The sequence below is a fragment of the Panthera uncia genome, chromosome A2, assembly GCF_023721935.1.
Source record: "Panthera uncia isolate 11264 chromosome A2, Puncia_PCG_1.0, whole genome shotgun sequence".
NCBI classification, from domain to species: Eukaryota; Metazoa; Chordata; class Mammalia; order Carnivora; family Felidae; genus Panthera; species Panthera uncia.
In genome coordinates this window covers 21,064,918-21,088,475 of record NC_064816.1, presented here as the reverse complement: position 1 = coordinate 21,088,475, position 23,558 = coordinate 21,064,918, and positions in this window count along the sequence as shown.

The window sequence follows — 23,558 nt, the reverse complement described above, 5'->3', positions numbered from 1 at the left end:
TCACTACGCTGTACACTTGAAACTAACGTAACATTGTATGTCAACTATGCTCAAATTTTTCTTCAAAGTGCAAAAAAAAGGCAAAAGCAAATGAGATACAATATTAATAAGCATCAAGTGAAGGGTACATGGACTGTTCACTATGTTATTCTTGTAACTTTTCTGTAGTTTGAAATTATTTCCAAAGAGAAAAAATTTTCAAGTGTTTGGAAAAATGTAACCATAGTAACCAAATGCAAATTTATGTTATATTTTCATTTCCGCTCACCAGCTACATTGTAGGATCCTTCGGGAATGGACAATGTTGTACATTTGTTATGTTTTCCATTCCGCATCTCTGTCTCTTTCATGATGTCCCCCTTCCAGTAGTCATGCAGGTACAAAGCACATGAAATGAGCCCTACTCCTGAAGAGAACAGAATGCATCAGGATAGAAAGCCCATGATTCCTGGAATCTCCCAGAAGCATGAAATGAGTGTGTCCACGCCCAGACATACCATCTGCAGCAGCTTTCACCATCAGCCTGTCATTTTCCCTTCCCATTTACAGGCCTCATGGGGTGGAATTTCTGTCTCCACACTGCTGGAGAATCTTCCCTCCAGGTCTATGTCCTTTGTAAGGAGCAATTTCTCAGTGAGGAATCTCCCTGCCAGCTGGACATCATGACCACCAAGCATCTTATGCTGGCCAGTCTACACACACCTCACCGACCAAGGCAGCTGGAACGAGTTGTAGCCAGAGCGTTTCGTGGGGGTTCACCTTCCCCTTGACTTCAGGATACCACTGCAGACCCTGGCTTCACCCTGATGGTGTCCTGCTCAGGAAGCCTCAGGGTTCCTCAACACTGCCCTCAACACTCCAAGGTCAAGTGCCTTGGCCTGGCACTTGGCCCCTTTCGGCCTTTTCCCATAGACTATTTCAGCTCCATTTCCCCACCTTAACAACATACCTCTGTATTTTGCCTACACTCTTCTCAATTCCTTAACCCTCTGAGCCTCTGTCCACAGAACTCCATCCACCTAAGAAGCCTTTTCCCATCTTTGAATTCCAGCTTACCTATCAAGACCCAGATTTACCTGGCTACCCATTCAAAGAGTTCTGCCCTCTGAATCATCAGAGCACTCTACTCAGTGAACACCAAGACACGGAGGTGTGTGTGTGTCCAATCCCAGCCAGCCTCCTCAGCAAGGTATCCCTGACAGAGCCCAGGCCAATGCCTTAAGCCCATCCTCATGGCAGACGGTCAGTGGTGATGGCGGGGCTGTTATTACCCTCATTACACAGAAACCGAGGAAACAGAGGCTCAGATTGGTCAGACAAGCCCACTTAGCTCCTGAATCGGCCCTTCCAAGGACCTCCACGTGGGCCACATGGGAGGCAGAAAAAGAAGAGGGTAGCAGTATGAATGGATAAGGACAAAGAAACAGCTATGGGTCAGTCTGGGGGGGGGTGCTTAAATCCCAAACTATTTTGGGAGGATTAGGATTACCTTCCTGAAAGCAATGAGGAACCAACAGAAATCTGATAGGAGAAGAGTCCTTATCAGCTTTGTTTTATAGGAGTTCTATGTAAAGATGAGATCAAGATAAGAAAATGGTGCTGAGGCCAGAGGTAGTCAGTAAACACTGAGTGATGGGGTAGGTTCGACAGCAATAACAATGTGAATCAAAAGTAACATGTTCTGATAAAATTCCCAACTTTCATGGACTATTTGGAAAAGCACCTGTGAGGGCTGTCATTGCTAACCCCCAGCCATCCCCACACTGTGGTCATCTTTACCTCTCCTCCCTCATGCTGGTCCCCTGGGTCTGCCCCAGCCAGTGTCATCTTTGCTAACATGAACCTTCCTCCAGGGCCAGGTGATGCCCCCACTTCCTGCCATGGGAACATTCCACGCCCATGCGTTCAGGAAACAAAGGCAGGTAGGCAGGTGGGCAGGGGGCAGAGGAAATATGAACAGGAAGGTAGATAGAGATGAGACACCACAGAAGAGCCCCATTCCTGGTCCTCGATCTCCAGAAGGCTGCCATGGAATAGAGGAAGCAGGCCCCCTGTGTGCTCCAGGCAGTGGGCCGAAGTGGAAGAAGAGTGATTTCAGTGCAATATAAGGCAGAAACCTCTAATAGTCGAAGTGCACCAAAGACGAAATGTGCAGCATGGAGAGCAGCAACTTCTGGAGGGGGTGCATGGAGATGGAGACTTTGGTCGAGGACCAGCACCAAAGCAGGAAAGCTGGAGTCCCCAGGTGTGGTACAGATCCTGCCGCTGTGTTTCCCCAACCCCACATGACATGCCCTCTTCTCACCCAGGCCAGCACTTGCAACACACCGCCCCGTACTGTGTCCAACCATGGCTGATGCTAGACCCTCCTGGCCTCCTCTGTGGCTCAAAGGGAAAGCAGGACCCCTCACTGCTGAGAAGTGACCCCTTCCTCATTTTCTGCTCTCCTCCCATGGCAGCAGCCTGGTGCTCTCTCTTAGTCCTGGCGGCCAAGAAGTCTGTTGGCATCATTACCAAGAAGCCTGAGGGCTGAGGGAGTCAGAGCAAGGGGTGAGTGGGGTTCTGGCTGCAGAGTGATGGTGCAGCCACACCCCCCGGGACACTCACATGCGGCTCCAGCAAAGCCCTGCAGGTGGGGAAGAGAAGGAAAAGAACAAGTAGAAGGCTCTGAGACAGGCACAACTTGAATCCACGGTCCTGTACCTGTAACTGCACCAGCCCAGGGTCCCACCTGTCAACCAACAATCTGAGCCCGCACACCTGGGGGTGCTGCCTCAGTTTCCTGTAGGACAGCCTGTTCGGGTCATGGCCCCTTTGTAGTAATAACAGAAACAAACCTCTTGTGTATTTGGATTTCTATTTGGGGTCTTTAAAGTGTCTTTACATGCTGTCCCATGGGCTCCTCACTACCTCAGTGTGGGACAAGGATTACCACGCCCATCTCACAAAAGCCAAAGTTGCAGTTCAACAAGGTAGCGTTACTGCCCCTGAATCATATGCTCAGTAAACAGGATAACCAGGGGCTCCAAAGTAAGTGCTCTTTCCACAGGCATCCTGATCCCACTGCCTCCTGGCATAGGAGTTGTGTAGACTGGACATTCATTGGTTAGGATCAGGAGGGGTGGGTCAAGACAGAATGCACCACTTACCCCTGGCATTCTGATTTTCCTCCAGAGCCCCAACTGAGGCTTAGCAAAGATGATAGTACACTTCCCCCCACATGTTGTCCTTCTCTGCTCAGGGAGACAATCTGCCAGCCAGTCACCCCCACCCCAAGAGTCCCTATGCACATGCCCACACTGCAGAGAGCTCCCAAACCCTGACATTGCCAGGATTTACAGGCCCTGACAACCTGCGCTCTGGGAGCCCTGGCTCGGTCAACACCACTGGAGAGACAGCACTTAGCCTGAAGCAAGCCATTGCATTCGTATGGCAGCTCAGGTCACACGTGACAGCCACTGCACAATTTGTTCTGGAATTTGTTATTTCTCAAATGCCCCATAAAATAAGTGGGCCACTGGAAATCATGTTGATTTAGAGATAGGGTTTTTTCTTGGGTTGTAACAGTATTTGTTTAACCAGACCAACACAAATAAAATTTAGACAAACACTTTGAAATTTGTGCACAGAGAGAGAGAGAGAGAACCAGCACAAACAAGTGTAAAAACCTCCGGTGAGCAAAGCCAACAGAGCCACTGGGACTCAGATTTCCAGTGAAAAGAGAGGACTCGGAAATTCACACATACGCACAAGCAGCATTCTTAAAAAGGCAGAGTAGGGGGGAGCTGAAGAAGCAAGCAAGTTTTTATCAGTGGAGGCCAGTCTTCCTTAGACCTAAATCATTTCCCCTACACAGACATAAAGGAAGTGGAACAGAATGAAAAAGTAGTTTGGTTCAAAAAATATTTTTATGTTTAAATCTAATTCTTTGGAAAGCATGTAAATTCAGTTTCTGTTCGAGGAATTGAGGTGTTATGTAAAAAAAAAAAAAAAGAATCAACAATGTGTGGTGTTTCACCATAAAATAATTTACAAGACTAGTGCTCTAACCCCTAAGCTATGGAGCCTCACCATAAAAAAATTTAAATGAGCGGCAGGGGTTCAAGCTCAAAGTTCATCAAAATCATTGGCTTTGTTCCAGTTTCCCTCAACCACAAAAGGCCCGGCATTAGCCGAGGCTCTCTTTGCATGAGAGGAGTGGCCAGAATGCCAGAGGTGGGCTTTGGGATGCCATCCTTAAGACCTGTTCCTTTGCAGAGGACACAGGGCAAGGCAGGGGCAGGGGGAACGTAACCTGCAACCGTGTCCTTCAATGGCAAGTGAGGCATAGGCCTCCAAGAAGCGGGGGACCCACAGGCTGGTAAGAGGGACAAGAGGAAATGGAGGAATTTTGTTTACACAGAGAATATGTTGGAGGAAAGTATTTTAACAATCGCTTTTCCATCAAACCACATTATGACCATTCTTTGGGAACTCATTCCTGAAAATAATCCCCACGGCGACTCTCTCTGTAAAGGGTGTCAGTGCCTCCTAATTTTTCTGTTCACAAAGGTTTGGGTGTCTTAAGAGATTTTTTCTCAAACCAATGCTCCCCTTTTCATGTCCTTGACTGCTTTTATTGACATAAAAGTCTACGAAAATGCTTCAAATAGAAAACGTCCATCGTTTGAGAAGATGAACCATTTTCAAAGCAGGCGTTTCCTAACTTTTTTTTCCCCTTAGCTTTTAATGACAAGGTTATCTGCTGTGAAGAGCAGCTGAGCAGACCTACACATACCAAACCTCGGGGACTGGGTATGTATGGCACTGAACGAGGGACAGGGACAGGGAGGGAATGAACTAATGCATGATCTGTCTGGCTTGTTCTCTCTCCTGGCCCTCTCTAAACTCTGTTCCTTAAACTCTGTGCTCCAGCCATCCTGAAATTCACTCCTTTCCTCCGAGGCACAGAGATCTTACAGCTGTGTGTGTGCTGTTCCCTATGTTAACCTTGACTGCTCTTCCCGATGCTCACCCACTCACTGGATCAGCCTGGAAGGACATTTCTCTTACGTCCTTAGAGTCTCCTGGATAAGAGGCTCACTTGTGTAGAATTTATTTCACAGCACTGCAGTTATTATTTAATATTTTCTTTTACACATTAGACCATAAGCTCTGTGAAGAAGGGGCCGTGTCTTTCTTATCCTTGTATATCAATTCCTTGTCAAAATCGTTGGCTACTGCTCAGTATGAAGAGGCTAAATTTTAATAAACAGTTTTATAGACTCAGGTCTTACATTAATAACCATCACATCAAAGACATGGATTGTGGGCTATGCATTGGATGTATCTGATCACAAATGCCCATGTAACATTCTATCACCTAAAATTGCACCCGTTAAAAAACAAATAGAAATGAAGACAGTCAGAGTCCTGTAAAGTCTTAAAAAGTCCTCCAGGGAAATAAAGTGTATCTGGCATCTTAGAATGAAATACACTTTCTTTTTTTCACTGCATCTCCTTGTCGGAGGACAGAAGAACTGCTTTCTCTTTGAAGAGTTAGTTTCCATGGCTACCAAAGACATTCTAGTGCTTCCGGCAGAAAATTTCCCATGCAGGTTGCATGCTGAAAGTTACAGATTTCTTGTTTCAATCTGTTTTGCAGAAAACGTGTTTTAAGAGGCATTCTTCAAAAACATGGGTTCTCTTGTCTCTTATCACTTTCTCTGAATGAAATACATCATTCCCAATCAGATGAGCCAAGCCAACGTCCTATCTTCCATGACAGGCTTCAAATACTGCCACTTAACAAGTCACTTGAGAAACTTCTTGCTAGACTTGTCAGATTCCAGTTTTTAAAGAAAAATAAGGAAAATGTGTTCCTGAAATCTGACTCAGGAGGGTGGCAGAACCATTAAAACATAAACACGTTTGCAGGTAGCAGCGACCCCAGGGCATGTCCTACTTAGGCACCAACACAGTTTGCTGTGTTACAGGCCTGGCTTTACCGCCTGAAGTGCCGTTGGGTTCCCGCCTGTCTGCCAGTGGGGTCTGACCACAGGTAAGCAACGCTGGCCCAGAGAAGAAGCTGGAACCAAACCCATCTGTTGGGATGTCCTCAAAGCAATGCCTGTGGGAATTTCTGCCCTATCCCACCCATGGCCACCTCCAAGGCAAACCGGCTGGTGAGCAGCACACAAAGGAGAGCAAGCCTCTCCCTCCCAGGAGGGGTTCCTTGCTGGAGGGCGGCATGGGCGGGAGGCGCCCTCTGTGGACCATCACACTTAGTTGAGAACAAGGGAATGAGCAGCATATTATAAGGGACACTCGGGGATTCAGAGAGATCCATCCCCAGTAAAGGATCCAAAAGGACCACTTGAGCTACAATGAGACTTGTTCATGAGCACTTTTAAGAAGAAAAAGAAACCAATGTCTCTGAAGCCTCCGTCTTCCACTCTTCCACTTTGCTTCGGGTGATAAATTTGGGGGGAGAAAGATGCTGACGGAACATAAAGAATACAGCCACTCAGGAAATATCAGCACAGACCCAGCCTGGGTAGACAGGGTCCCACGGTGCCCCCTCACCTGGCACAGAAAGAGGGTCCACCTGATGAGAAAAGCAGCTTGGGCTCCTGAGACAAGAAGCTTGAGACTTAATTCCTGGCTTACCAGGAATTCCTTACTTACTAGCTGTGTGACTTTCAGAAAGGTAAGACCTCTCTGAGCCCTGCTTTCTTCATCTGTAAACCTGAAGCAAGAGCACGTCACTAAAGTACTAGAAAAGATTAAATGAAATTAACTATATACGGGTGCCTGGGCGGCTCAGTCAGTTGAGTGTCCAGCTTTTGATTTCAGCTTAGGTCATAATCTCATGGTTCATGAGTCTGAGCCCTGTGTCAGGCTCTGTGCTAACAGTGCAGGGCCTGCCTGGGATTCTCTCTCTCCCCCTCTCTATCCCCTCCCCTGCTCATGCTCACTCTCTCTCTCTCAAAATAAATAAACATTAAAAAAAGAAATAAACTATATAAAGCACCTAGCCACAGTGCTTGGCACATGTTTTAGTGGCTCAGTGAACAATTACAAGGAATAAAGAAAAACCCTCTCCCACAATCCATACCCCAGAGTTGATGACCAAATCCACAGACCTCTCCTCCTCATCTCAGAGGCCCCGCAACCGCCTTCTGATCAAGCCCTTCCTGTTTATCTCCACCACCACACCCACCCATCACCTCACACCTACCTCACGGTCAGAGCCCCCCAGCCAGGACTCTCCTCACTCCATGCCACCTTGCAGGGCCCCAGCTTTGCCTTTCAGGTCTGGCTCCACTCCATCATCTTGTTCTCAAACACCTCAACAGCTCCTGTCTGTTAAAGAGAAAACCCTGCCTCTCCCATTGGGCTTTCCCAGCTCCGTACCCATTTTCTGCCCCACTGCACACGAGCCAGCACAGAGCACTCCGGCAGCCTCCCTGGCTCTGGACACACGTGTGCACCAGGCCCTGCTCTCCTCGCCACTTGCCGGGATCTGGAACATGCCCTTCTTTCTTTATATCCTTACAAATGTCCTTCCTTCAATGTCTTTCCTTACAGATGACCACCTTGAGCCTGGCTTCCCCGGGAGAGCCCTCTCTGACGTTCCAGCCCTCCATTATATGCCTAGGGCACGCTGCTAGGTACAGAGCAGATGCTAACATGCATATGACTGATGGCGGGACAGGAAAAGCATCCAGTTGGCCTCCATGCTGGACCCTGGAGTTCCTCAGTTACGTCTCTGTAAGCCGGCTCATCGGGAATGGCATAGGATTCAAAGTCAGGTGGGGCTCTGGGAACAGCACACCTCCTGGCAGGCACAGTGCCATCACCCACTGAATTAAGACTCCTTCAGATACAGCAAAAGCCTCCCAGACTTAGAAGCCAAAAATCTGCAAACGCTTGGAGGCTCCAAAGGTGCAAGCAGAGAACTTAACTTAGACCAAGATTTATTTTAAAGCAGAATTTAAAGGGAATGATCTAGTTCTGAACAGATTAATATTTTATCCCTGAATCCAAACCCGACTCTTCTGATAATCAGACTTAGAGAAATTAGGTTAGCACTTCAAGTGCCACTCGGGTCCTGAAAAGCTACGGCACCCTGGAGAGAGGAGCCAGCAAGTAGGCGTCCAGAGTGCAAATAAGAAGGCTTTTCAAACACACAGAAACAGTCTCCTTCAAGGAGGCTGCAATCTGGCTGATGCTGAGCACACCTCGTGTTTGGGAAGGTGTGTTCAGTTTACAGGTCTCTTCCCATCCATTTCTCTCCTTGGCTCTTAGGACAGCTCTGCAAGAGAAGTGACGGATGGGGCCATCCAGATTCAGGAGTGAGAAAACCCCAACATGGAGAAGAGAAGCCCACTGGTGAACATCACATCTGCAAGAAGCATGTAACCAGGATGACAGCCAGGTCCATGCACCTGTGCTCTGCCCACTATGATGACCTGTGGGAAGCAATAACCATAGTGACTGGTCATCTCCTTGGCCAAGGAGCCACTGCAGCTGGGCAGCACTGAGACCTCGACCCTCAGCTGGACTGTCCACACCGCTGGAATGACCAGCACCCTGTTTGCTCTCTGGAGAGACCAAAGCTTCTGGCGCACACCTCAGGCTGGGTGAGCCCAAACCACAAGGGCTGATATTGCCCCAGACTGACAACCCTCCCCCATCAGGAGACCTCACCACCAAGCCTCTGCTCCCTCTGCTGCTGACCAGCAAATGCCTGCCCAAAGAGGAAAGCACATGTCCAACACCCTATCCCTATCGCCCAGTGCACAGTTGTTCCCACATTCCTCTGAACCTCCTTGCCACTAACTTGGCCTTCCCTCCCTCTTCAAGCCTTCCCTGTGCCCTCTGGAATTCCTGCTCTTATGACCCCCACCTTTTCAAAGGGACACTGTCCTCCTTGTTTAGATAGAAACCTGGGTCACCCTTGAGCTTTCTGTTTTGCTTCCCTTGCAGTCCTTCCAGATCCCTCCTCAAGGTGGAGTTGCTTGCTTTTCTGTTCCTCTTAACATTTAGACCAATACTTCTTCATTCTGCTGTAAAAGTCAATTACACAAAAATTCCATCTCTTCAGGGACAGTACCGGTGGGCACGTGGCCTTCTCCCCTTCCTTAGGGTTGTCTTTGGCCAACCTCCTGAACTGAAGACTTTGGCTCCTGGCTGCCAGCCTTCCTCTCCATTCTGCCATCCTCCTGGGGGACTCTGGTAGCCCTTGGTTGACCCTGCCAACCCCTAGCTTTGCAATTCCTTGACATATTAATCTCTAAAGGCCATCTCCTCCATGCTGCTTCAGCTACCCAATCCCTGCCACACCTCAAATGTTTATCATCCCTAACTTCATCATAAGTTCCTGCTTTCTGCTTTCTGACCATAACCTCCTCTCCTAACAGCTGCCTTCTTTGCTCCCATGATAGGCACTTTTTTTTTTTTTTACCTCTCTGAAATGCCCAATCCATTGACCTTTCCATTTTCTCCCCATCTGTTACGCCTCTCCTTTCCTCCTAATCTAACTTAGATTTCATGATCCATCAGTGATCCATTCGGTGAAGTTCTTGACAGTAACCTAAACTTTCTACCATCTCTTTACTATATACAGATAGCAAACTCTCTCTAGATGAGCTCGAATGCCTCTTTCTTCCCTAGCTGGAGAAGGGATGGGTAGGACAGGCTGACATCAGTGCAGGTCCCTCATCACCAGCTTCACATAAGACCTCAACACAACCTATCACTCTCTCTCAGTTCCCCGCAATGACTCATTTGAGTCTTCACCATGCTCTTCAAACATCCAACTCTACCAGCTACCCCTTACCGTCAGCAGTTGAACCTGCTTTCTGCTTCAGAGAAACTAGAAATTACACAAGAATATTCCCAGCTTCCCACCATCAAACCAAACTTACATCTGACCCATCCTCTCTTCCTTTCTTCTCTTTATGAAGGAAAGAAACTTCTCTTAATACTACCTGTCTTTTGCCATCTTAATAAATTTGAGCTTTTCCACCCATGATCATATATCCCTCCATTTATTGAGGTCTTCTTTTATTTCCTTCAGTAAAGTTTTGTGTGGAGGTGTTGTACATCTTTCATTAGACTTATTCTTAGGATCTTGATTTTTTTTAATGTTATATATTTTTGTACCTTCCATGTCTCTATTTAACATTTTGAACATACGGAGTACAGTTATAATGACTTTTTAATGTTCTTTTTGCTAATTCTAGCATCTGTGTGAGTTCTGGGTTGGTTTCAACTGATTGATTAAATCTTATTATGGGTCATGTTTTCCTGCTTCTTTGCATGCCTAGTAACCTTTGATTGAACACCAGCCATTGTAAGTTCTATCTTGTTGGGTGTTAGATATTCTGTATTCCTATAAATATTCTAGTGCTTTGTTCTGAGATACAGTTACTTGGATCACACTGATCCTTCATGTCTTGCTTTACTGTTTCGCTAGATTAGTCTGGAGTCCTTCCCCATCTAGGTCTAGTTACTCCTCACTAACTAGGCAAATCCTTTGAGTACTCTGCCCAATGTCCCATGAATTATGAGTTATTCCAATTTGGCTGGTGGGAACAGGCTGTGTTCCAGGCTCTGTGAGCACTGAACATCATGCTTTGTAATCCAATCCAGTGTTCTTCCTTTAGTCTTAGGTAGTTTCCTCGCAGACAGGTACTAAAAAGTAAACTCTGCTGCATGTGGAGGGGGGCCTTCTGCTCATCTCCAGGGTTCTCATTCTATGCAGGTCCTCCTCTCCAATTCTCTGTCCTGCATACTCTAGCCACCGTGGTTTCTGCAGACTCTTAGCTTTGTCTCCCCAACTGCGAGAAATCACAGGGCTCCACCTGTGTCCCTCCTCCTCATGCCATGGCCCCAAAACTCTTTCAAGCCAGTGAGCTGGGGCAGTCACGGTGCTCATTCACTTTCCTTCCTGTTTCTCAGGGATCAGTCCCTGTCCTTCGCTGCCTGATGTCCAGTGTTCACATATTTTCTGTTTTTAGTTTTGTTGTTGTTTCAGGTAGGAGGGTTAATCCGGTGCTCGTTACTGCATCTTCCTCAGAAACAAAGAATCTCTTAATTCTACTCTAAGGTATTTTTAAATCAATTTTATAAAAATATAAGCTATGAATAAAAATCCACGTGTTTTAAGTTTGTGGTTTAGCTAACATTAACATCTGCTGTACAAACACCCCAATCAAGATACAGAACGTGTATACCACCACCCAGTTATCTCATTCCCACTCCTAGTCAACCATCCTTCCTCCTACTCCAGAAAACCAATGATCTAATTTCTGTATTATGGATTAATTTTGCTTATTCTAGAACTTCATATAAATAGAATCACACCATATGCTCTCTTTTGCATCTGGCTTTCTTCCCTCAGCAAAATGTTTTTGAGCTTCATCAATAACATCGTATTAGTATTTTCACTCCTTTGTCCCACTGAATAGTATGCCAATTTCTGATTACACCATAATTTGTGTATTTGCCTATTGAGTTGGGTTTTTCCAGTTTGGAACTCCTAGGAACCAAGCTCTAAGAATGTTCACAGACAAGTCATTTTGTGGGCAGAGGTTTTCATTTCTTTTGGGTCTTTACCTGCACAGATGGGACTTCTGGGTCAATACAGTTAAGTTTTTGTTTTAACTTTATGAGAAACTGACAAACTTTTCCAAAGTAGTTGTACCATTTTATGTTTCTATGAACAATGTATGAGTATATACGATGCTCTATACTCTTGTCAACACTTGGTATTGTCTTTTTTATTTTAGCTATTCTACTACATATGTAGTGGTATTTCATTACAGTTTAGCTTGCACTTCCCAGGTGGCTGATGATATTGAAATCTTTACATGCACATTGGCTGTTTTGTATATTCTTTTACAAAGTATTTGTTCAAGTCTTTTGCCAATCTTTAATTGGGTTATATTTGTAGCTGTTAAGAGTTCTTTGCATATTCTAGCTACAGCTCTTTCAGATTATCTATCTATCTATCTACCTACCCATCCAGAGAGAAAATATTTCCCCCAGTGTGTGGAAACTCTCAATTTCTTGTTTCTTAAGACAAAAAAATCATCTGAAAATTTATATTTTTAGCTGTTTAATTAGATCTATGGTCCATTTCAAGTCAGTGTTTGTGTCTGGTGTGACCTAACGGTCATGGTGTCTTTTTTTTTTTTAACTTAAAAAAAAATCATCTTTTGTCCACTGCATTATTTAGCACCTTTGTAAAAAACCAATTGACCCTATATATTTCTGGATTTTCTATTCCATTCAATTATTCTACATATCTTTATACCAAAATGACACTATATTTACTTTGCATTTTGGTAAGTCTTAAAACCAGGCAGTGTAAGTCCTTCAACTTTGTTCTTTGTCAAGATTGTTTTGGTTATTATTTGGTAATCTGCAATTATATGTGAATTTTGGAATCAGCTTGTCAGTTTCTAAAAAGAAAACTATTAATTTTTATGAATGAGATGCCATTGAATACACAGAAAATTGGAGGAAAATGGACATATTAACAATATTGTGTCTTCCAATCAATGATAAGACACCGTCATTTATTTAGACCAGTTTTAATTTTATTAATCAGTGTTTTGTAATCTTCAGTGTATGGATCTTCCATATCTTTCTTTATTTTTATTCCTAAGTATTCTAATTTGTTGATGCTATTATAAATATGTTTTCAAATTTCAGTTTCCACATGCTTGCAGCTTCTATACAGGAATAAAATTAATTTTTGTATACTGACCTTGTATCCTGTGACCTTGCTACATTCACTTATTAATTCTAACAGGTCTTTGGTCACTTTGTGAATAGAAATGAGTTTTTGCTTTCTAATCATTCTGCCTTTTCTTTTTCTTGCCTTAATGCACTAGCCAGTACTTCCAGTACAATGTTGAATAAAAGCAGTAAGAGAGGAATGATTACCTTGTTTCTAATCTTAGCGAAAAAAGCATTCAGTCTTTCACCATTAAAGATAGTTATAGTTTTGTGAGGTTTTAGTTTTAGTTTTTTTGTTTTTTTGTAGATGACCTTTTTCAGATTGAGGAAGTTACCATATATTCCCAGTTTGCCCAGTTTTTATTATGGTTATAGAACACTGTCAGTGTCATTTTCTATATTTACTGAGATTATCATGTAACTTTTCTCCTTCATTTGGTTCATATGTTAAATTACATTGTTTCCAACAGTGAACCAACTTTGTATTTTTCGTATAAACCCCACTTGGTCTTGAAGTATTGTTACTTTCCTATTGCTAGATTAAATTTGCTAATATTTGAGAATTTTTATATCCTATTAGTGAAAGATGTTATTATTAGGTCTCTTTAGTTTTGGTATTGAGGTTACTCTGGCCTCATCAAATGATTTGGAAAATGTTCACTCAATCAGTTATCTACAAAAGTTTTTCCTAGGAGTAGCATTATTTCTTTCTAAGTTGTTTAACAAAATTCACTTTTGGGATCAAGTCCTCTAGTTATCTTTGAGAGAGAAGGTTTGTGATTTTGAATTCCATTTAAAAAGCAAATATAGGGCTCCTTGGTTTTTTATTTCAAATCAGTTCTGATAAGCTATGTTTTTCAAAGAATGTGCCCATTTCTCCTATGTTTTACTCTATTCTCTTGCTATTGTTTTAATGTCTGTGTTGATGTCCCTCTTTTATTTATAATACTGATAATTTATAATTTGCTTTTTCTGTTTTGATTAGCCTTGCTAGGGATTTATTGATTTTAGTAAGTTTTTCAGAGAGTCCACTTTTGTCTTTTTTTATTTTTTTTTTATTTTTTTTTAATGTTTATTTATTTTTGAAGGAGAGAGAGAGAGAGACAGAGTGTGAGCAGGGGAGGGGAAGAGAGAGAGGGAGACACAGAATCGGAAGCAGGCTCCAGGCTCCAAGCCATCAGCACAGAGCCCGATGCAGGGCTTGAACTCACAAACCGCGAGATCATGACCTGAGCCGAAGTCGGACGCTTAACCGACTGAGCCACCCAGGCGCCCCTGTCTTTGTTTTTTTTAATTAATGTTTTAATATGAAATTTATTGTCAAATGGTTTCCATACAACACCCAGTGGTCATCCCAACAGGTGCCCTCCTCAATGCCCATCACCCACTTTCTCCTCCCTCCCACCCCCATGAACCCTCAGTTTATTCTCAGTTTTTAAGAGTCTCTTATGGTTTGGCTCCCTCCCTCTCTTTTTTTGTTTTCCCCTTCCCCTCCCCCATGGTCTTCTGTTAAGTTTCTCAGGATCCACGTAAGAGTGAAAACATATGGTATCTGTCTTTCTCTGTATGACTTATTTCACTTAGCATAACACTCTCCAGTTCCATGGCTACAAAAGGCCATATTTCATTCTTTTTCATTGCCAGGTAGTATTCCATTGTGTATTGTGTTTCCTATTTTAAATTTTTTTTTTCAACATTTTTTATTTATTTTTGGGACAGAGAGAGACAGAGCATGAATGGGGGAGGGGCAGAGAGAGAGGGAGACACAGAATCGGAAACAGGCTCCAGGCTCCGAGCCATCAGCCCAGAGCCTGACGCGGGGCTCGAACTCACAGACCGCGAGATCGTGACCTGGCTGAAGTCGGACGCTTAACCGACTGCGCCACCCAGGCGCCCCTGTGTTTCCTATTTTATTGACTTCTGTTATTCATCATTTATTTTCCACTTACGTTGGACAAATTTTTGCTCTTCTTTTTCTAGATAATAATGTAGCTCATTGAATTTAAACCTTTCTTCTTTAGTAATATAAGGCTTGAAGCTATAACTTTCCCTCCTAGCACTCCTTTAGGTGGACAAGGTAAATTCTGGCATGTTGTATTTTCGTTATTTAGGTTAAAATATTTTATAATATTTATTGTAATACTTCTCCTTGAATTGTAAGTTAGAGTTATTTAATTTCCAAATATTTGGAGAACTGTCTAGACAGCTTGTGATTGACTTCTACTTCACATTTATTGCTGTTAGAAAAAAAACATTCTAAGATTTCAATCTTGTGAGATTGAGTGATACTTTTACTGTCCATATGTGGTCTACCTTGGTTAATGTCCCCTGTGCTTTTGAACAGAATGTGTATTCTGTAGTTACTGGATATAGTGTTCTATAATTATCAATTATCTCAATTTGGTTGATAGTGTTTAGATATTATCTATTTTTAGTGTTTTTGATCTCCTTGCTCTATCAATTATCAAAAGGGGACTATAAGAACTTTCATCGATGTTTGTGGTTTTATCAATTTCTCCACTTAATTTTTACAGCTTTTCCTTCATGTATTTTAAGGCTTATTAGGTGGCAACACATTTGGAATCATCATGTCTTCTTGATGAATTGATCCCTTTATGAGACACCTCTATCTCTGGAACTACTCCTTTTATTGACATTCTTTTTATGTGGTATTAATATAGTTACCACATTTTTTTTTGTTTTTAATCTGTGTCTTTAAATTTATAGCATCTTGCATTTTTATCCAGTCTAACAATTTGTCTTTTAATTAAAATGTGTCCATTTGCATTCAATGCAATTACTGATGTGGCTGGATTTATGTCTACCATCTTGCTATTGGTTTTTTGTTCATCCCATGTGTTCTTTGTTCCTTTCCTGCCTTATTTTGAACACCTAAATATGACTACTTTTTATGATTCCATTTTATCTCTTCTTCTGGCTTTTAAGATAACACTTTATTTTTTAAACCATTGCTCTAGAGATTCACATATGCATCCTTAACTTACTACAGTCCAGCATGAATTTATAGTATATTGCTTCACATATAATGTAAGAACATTACAATAGTAAAGTTCCATTTAATTCTATCTTTTGTGCTATTGTTGTCATATAGGGTTTTTTTTTTTTACAATTATAGTCCCCATAGAACTGTTATTATTTTCATCATCTTTTAAAGAAATTTAGAAATGAGGATAATTCTCTATTCATGTTTACCATTTTTGGTATTCCTTTTTTTTATGTATATATATTTTTAATCTGGTATTATTTTCTTTAGCCTGAGGAACTTCCTTTAACACTTCCTGTAGTACAGATTTGCTAGTGACCAATCCTCTCTGAAGGTTTCTTTAATTCATCTTAACCTTTTTGAAGAATGTTTTGCTGAATACAGAATTCTGGTTTTTTTTTTTCAGCTCTTGCAAGATGCCATTCCATTGTTCTATGGCTTACATTATTTTGAAAATAAATCACTGTATGATATTACTATCCCCCTGCATATAATTGCCTTTCCTTTCTGGCTTCTTTTCAAATACTCTAGTTTTTATTCTCAGCAATTTGAATTTGATGTGTCTAGATGTGCTTCTCCTCATGTTTCTACTGTCTAGGGTTAATAAAGCATCCTGGACTTCGAATTTATAGTTTTCAAAAAAAATTGCAACATTTCAGCCATTGTTTCTTTAAAAATTGTTTTCCTCTCCAATCTCTCCTTTACTTCTGGGACTCAAGTTCCACATATATCAGATTATTATTGTCCTAAGACTTCATTGATCTTTTTTTCTCTTCCAGTATTCCATCTGCTATTTTATTCCAGATATTGTATTGCCTCGATTTCTCTGCTAAGATTTGCCATCTGTTTCTTTAATATATCCATCCTTTCCTTCCATTCTTTACACAGGTTTATAGTAGCAATTTCAAAGTCTTTGACTCCTAACTGCAGCACTGCTGTCATCTCTCAATTTGTTTCCACTGACTCCCCGCCCCCCTTGATTATGGATGTTTCCCTGCATCTTTTCATATCCTGTGATCGTTAATGATGTGGAGAAACATTTGGGAGAACATCTGGATTTTGGTGTCTTCCCGTAATAGGTGTTGACTTTTGTTTTGGCAGGCATTTAATTAATTGGCCACTTAACCTGAACCTTTTGAGGCTTGTTTTTAAGCTCTGTTAAGGCAGGTCTAGAGTAGCTCTTACTGTAGTAGTAAAGTAGCCCCCCTTTCAAGGCCTAGCTTATCTGAAGTCTCAACTGAATGTCCAATGTATTCATCAAGGTCAGTCCCGTCCAACTGGTCAGAACTCTGTTTCCCAGCATCGGAGGTTTCCAGCAGTTCACAGCTTTCTAAACAGCTGTTCTCCACCATGCCTCGATAGTCTCGCCTGGCACACAGCAGCTTAGTTTATAATCAAGGATTTAAGAGAATCCCTGGTTAGATTTCTGGAGCCCCTTCTCTGCACCCCTCTCCAGTACTCTGCCCTGAAAACTCCAGCTGTCTCGGCAGCCTGCACTCTGCTCTTTGCCTCTTCAGCAAATAGACTGCTGTTCTCTGCTGGGCTCTGCCTCCCCATGCCACAATTCTGAAAGTGTCTCCAGGCAGAAGGCCAGGACAATTGTGGGGCTTTACTTCATGTGTTTCCCTTCTCTTAGGGATCCTAAGCCTGTGCTGCCTATTTCTATTGTCTGGGGAAAAAAACTGCTTCATATATCTTGGCCAGTTTTACAGCCGTTTATGGTAAAAGGTCCACTCTGGAACTGTTACTATGTTGTGGCTGGAAGCAGATTTTAACAGTCTGAAATTGGTCTCCTCATATCCATTCATACTGTGGCAGCCAGAGTGATTTCTCTATGCAAATTTTTCCATTTTGTCACGAAAATTTTCAAATTTTCATAGAAGTAGAAAGAATTATGCAGGGAACATCCGTATGCCTACCACCTAAATTTCACAATTAACATTTCCTACATTTTCTCTATCACCTATCGCCTATCACTTTATCATCCTTCTACCCATCCACAAAGTCATCTTATTTTTTTGATGCATTTGAAGGTAAGGTGAAGACATCATAACACAGAATAATTTTCATAAAACCCATATAGTCACATACATCCTGCTTAAAATTCATCAGTGGTTCCTTTACCCTTCAACTAACGACCAAAATCTGTGACATGACCTAGAACGACGTTTACTGATCCGGGTCTTGCTGATCAGTCTTCTTTTCTCCACCCTCCTCTCCCTGTTCCCTGGGTGCCTACCACCCTGGTTTGCTCAGTTACTCCAACATCCTCTGCTCCTTCCTACTGCAGGGCCTTGCATAACTTTTCCTTTGTCTGGAATGTCCTCCCCCAGCCTCCTTCCCCATCTTGCCTGGATATGATGGCGACTCATTCATTCTTCTCTGCCTCAGCCCCTAGATGTCAGCTCTACCCTTTTAATACTCACAGCACTACCTACCTTTCTTTCAAAGAATTTACAGAAGTTTATAACTATAATCTTTGTCTCCTCCATTAGATAAAAGAAGCTTCATAAAGACAAAAACTCTGCTTTGTCTCATTGTTAGAAACCCAGTGCCTAGTAGGTGCTTGGCAAATACATCTCCTACCAGAGGTATGCATTAAATAAGTCATTTTTTTTTCTTAACAAATCTCAGAAAGAGAAGAAAAGTATCTAGCAGGATTTTCTGCTTCTTATTAGTCTGTTATGTTGAACCCAACCAAGCAGTACAGGGTCAGCCCTCAATAATGCTTCCAGGCATATTTTCCTAGTCCAGACTGGTGAGGCACACAGTCATTCAGAAAGCCCTCCAGAGACAGGAAACCCACAATTTTTCTGTGCTCTTCTAGACAGTCTAAATTCTTATAACACTGTGGATCCATATCTTCATTTGATTCTCAGAGATACAGCTCTGAATATTAGTCTTGTTTTGTTTCAGAGGGAAAACTTTTTAATGACACCTTTAAGGGTTTAAAACCAGACACTGCTCAATAACTCGCTCCATCCCTCTACCCACGTGCTCTCATCTCCCACGTCAGGGCAATAATCACTGCTCCCCTCCACTTTGTGCGACCTGGGAAAGCGGACTCGTGAGACAGGATACATCTGCTGAAATATTAAAATGAAACTCCAAGAAAGGAACAACGGCTGAACTTTAATAAAGAAGAGCTCCCTGTACTATGAACATACTGGTCTTTGCATGCTGAGCTGCCCAGCTCTACCAACACTTGATCTCTGTAAGCAGTTTTACCAGCCTGCCCAAGAATATGACACGGAATGAAAAAAAAAAAAAAGACATAAGTTTGACGGTAGCTTCTTAGGAGCAATCATCAGTATGTTTCTCCCAAGAAGTCAAATGATTAAATTCATAAACATCCCTCTCATTGTAAAAGGGATAGCAATTATTAATGCCTCCAATCGAAAGGGGAGCACAGGAAAATTATGGCTTTAATTTTGACCATTAAGTTACTGGCAAGTTTATGAAGAGCTGGGTCTGTGTACGAAAGGACTGTAATGAATTCTCTCCCCCCAGGACTTGGAATCAACAGACTAAATAGCCCTGCCCTGCAATACCGATGCCTGCAACTACGTCTCCCCTTCTCCTGGGCTGTACATCAACCACCCAGAGGGTGGTGGAGGGAAGACAGCGGCGGGAGCAGCTGCTGCTTCACACAGAGCTCTCCAACGGCAAAATGGGTGCCCAGGAGGGCACACGTGGCCAGAGGTGCCCCCCTGGTCCTCAGAGGCCTTTGCTATGCCTTATGAAAAAAGGAACTCAGTCAGGAACAGATGATAGCCACAGCTGACAAGCGAGAGAGCTCTACTGAATCTGTTGCTAGTGCCTGGCTGCTGTCCACCGCTGTTGCCAGGGAAACAGACGTCAGCTTGATGGAAACAAGGATCAGCGAAAACTTTCACTTACCTCGTTTCCACCGATCCCAACAGCCATTTCTATGGAAACAGTAGCTGCGAGCCAGCGCCAGAGAGGTTACCACTCACTTGTTAATGTCAGGTGTGGCTACCAGCCTGTGCACTTCAGGTACCATGGTACCAACAGCACCAGGATGCTGCTGCCAGCTACCCCCGACAGCCTTTTAACTCTGCAACAAGAAAGTTCGGTGTTTAAACGTATATATTAATGTTGAGCTTGGTTCTTCATCAGTAAAAGGAAATTTAGCATTCTTCCATTCAAAGCCAAAGTGGGGTTTAATCCCTTGTTCTACCAAAGCCAAACCAGGTGAAGTTACTAAAGCGCCATGGATCTTTCCCTCAACCTTTGACCTCACTCAGGTTACTTCCATGTTCAAGAAAAGAAACATCCTCCAACTGTGTGGACACATCTTTCACATATTAGCCTACTCAAACCAAAGACAAACCCAGCTAAATTATGTGAGCATTATTTTGCTACAAGTGATCATTAAAGATGCCTCTGTCTGGAGTTCTGGCAGCATGATCCTCATCATCGCTAATTACACAAAGAAAAATCTATTTTTTTTTAAATCGTATGATCTACCGAAAACCCTGTACCCTCTTTTTCATTTCTAGATTGGACTTCTATGTGCCTTCTCAGTCTGCCAGTCAAGATATGAAATTAATCCTTGAACTCAGTACAACTTGGGTCTGTGATATAGTGGCACCCAATCATACTGGCAGCCCAGTTATCCCATTACCTAACAACACCCCTTCAAGGCTATAAGCAACCCAACTACTCTTCTAAGACGAGATATACCAGAGGAGTATGTATAGAAGAAATTCTAGTGTTCATTTTCAATCAGCAGATGCTGGTGAAGTGTTGAATGAGAGCAAAATCTAATCCCAGTCATGAATAATTTATATATTTGTGCCTATTCCCAGAGGTTATGTCTCCACTTAGAAAATATTCACAAGTGATACAACTATCATCTCCCTGCTATGTTTTGTCTCCTGAGCCAACATTCAAGGGGAGGAAATCAGAGGCAATCTCTGACCTACCATGGCTCATGACAGTATGAATTCAAATGGACTAGGGTGCAAATGATGGTGCCCCAAACCTGATCCTATTCCGCAAAATCTTGATATAACACAGTTCATACTCCACCACTACCACTACCTCTCCCTCCCCATTCTCTTTATACTGCTATTTCTTAGTAAAATAGCCATGCCTGAGTCTTTGTGTAGACCCTGCGATTCGATGGAACTAGAATGGGATGGAAAGACCTCAATGGTAAAACTCAGAATGATCCATTGGTTTGAAAATGGAGAGGGGAAATGTTTATAGCAGCACTCTCAACAATAGCCAAATTATGGAAAGAGCCTAAATGTCCATCAACTGATGAATGGATAAAGAAATTGTGGTTTATATACACAATGGAGTACTACATGGCAATGAGAAAGAATGAAATATGGCTCTTTGTTGCAACGTGGATGGAACTGGAGAGTGTGATGCTAAGTGAAATAAGCCATACAGAGAAAGATACCATATGTGTTCACTCTTATGTGGATCCTGAGAAACTTAACAGAAGACCATGGGGGAGGGGAAGGAAAAAAAAAAAAGAGGTTAGAGTGGGAGAGAGCCAAAGCATAAGAGACTCTTAAAAACTGAGAACAAACTGAGGGCTGATGGGGGGTGGGAGGGAGGGGAGGGTGGGTGATGGATATGGAGGAGGGCACCTGTTGGGATGAGCACTGGGTGTTGTATGGAAACCAATTTGACAATAAATTTCATATATTTAAAAAAAAAAGAAAACGGAGAGGGGAAAGTGGGTGATGGGCAGTGAAGAGGGCACCTATTGGGATGAGCACTGGGTGTTGTATGGAAACCAATTTGACAATATATTATATTTAATATATAAGAAAGAAAATGGCCCTTGCTTTTCTACAATGTTTCACCTCATCCTCATCCATGTTCCCTCAAAACTTCTGAAGTTAAGATAAACAGGCCTCTAGTAATATAAAATTGGATCAGTGATTTAAAAAGATACCTGTGATCTGGTAAACTGAAACTTACTGGGACACAAAGAACACAGATTAATTTAGAGATAAAGGACTTTGAATGTACAGATGTGGGCTGGGTTTACATTCAATCTTAGGTCACGAAACCTAATTTACAAAGAATATTCTAACAGACAAAGCCTGTTTAAGAAAGTGTTTCAAATATTTTCCCTAAGATGTTGACAAAACCAAAGCTTTGAATTCATAGACGAGTTAAAAATGATTTTAATCTGTTCCTTAAAGCAGACCCAGGAGGTGGTTTATGTAATAATATCCTTCAGTAATCATTGGCTTACGTCATTATATATACACGTGTGTATGCAATAAAACACTTAAAAATATTCTAGAACTTTGACTTTCCACTGAAGCAAGCCAATCTCGGTCAATTATTATTAGTTTAAAAGGGCTGGGTTGATTAGATTTTTCTTGCATCAAATCACATTTTATATACTCTCACTCAAGCCACCACAGTAACAAAGAGCAAGTATGCTACGCTCTAGCTCACTGAATCCTCTAGCAACAAAATGTGGTTGGTATTATTAACTCCATTGCACAGACCAGGAAAGTGAGGCTCAAATAGATAAGTAATTTGCACCAAATCTCACAGTCGGTAAAAGGTAGAGCAAAGAATCAAGTCTTGGCTATCTAACTCTAAAGCCAGTCTGATTAACTACGATGCTACAGAAATACCATGCCCCCAAATTTGTGAAAAAAAAAAAATCACTGTCAGAGAGAACTTGAGTCACAACCATTTGGAACTGCAAAATTAGCTGACAAAGAACCTCCAAGGCTTCCGTTTGAGGGGGCACAGAGTACAGAATTAATGTGTATACAAAGCTCATTTCTCTTGGTCACTTTATGGGAAATCCAGAAAATGGTACACTTTAATTTCCAAAGAGTCCTGTGTCTATTCCGACTTTACCCAGAAAGGGGACTAGGATTTAGGTCCATGGATTTAGGATGAAGACACATTCAATGAGTAAAATCCTTAACTTCCACATTCATTACCAGATATAAAACCAGTCACCCTATAGGGAAAGCTGCAGGATGGGACCATCCGTATTTGAGGGACAAAGAGATGGAAGCTCAGGGTTACAAGTAAAGTCCCCAGAGTTGGTGTGTGACAATGGCAGGACCAGAACCCAGGTCTTCTCATCTACCAATCTCTTCTTGGGGGCCTGAACCACACCTTGGGGGCCGTACCACAGGTATGCCTGGCATCAGGTGGGTCTTGCAGGGGAAGAGGTGAACCCACAGCCCGGGACCACCATTCTTCCCCCTGAGAATCTGGCAGGGATTCTAAAGAAACAAAGCACTGGAACACCAATAGTCCTCTTATTTTGCCTGTTTACTGACAAAAACCTCAAAAAGGACAAGAAGTTAAATGAACAATTTTAAAAGTAAAAAAAAAAAAAATCACCAATCTTCTAAAACAAACAAACAAACAAAAAAACAAAAAAACCATCATGAGAAGAGACATAATCTGCCTGACTTCTAGACTTACATGAGACATTCTTTCCAATCCCTGGTCATAACGGGACCATCTCTGCAGTGACAACTTCATGTAAAATTGCAACATGAGCTAGAGACATTCCTGGCTCCCCTGCCCCAACCCCCCATAGAACACTGTCGTCAGAGAGCAAAGTCTTCATCTGTGTTCACGCTTGGTTACACAGGGTGTACAGTTCATAAACTTCATACTCACCTTGAGAAAAGGAGCTGTTGTAAAACCAAAGATTTTTCCAAAGCTTAGAATGCTTTACAAATGTACCAACACCAGATCGGGTGTGCAGATTAAAATCAGTTCACGAACACAATAGGATGGCATGGCCACATGAAAAAAGAAAAAGCCAAGTAGCAGAAACAAGTATTTC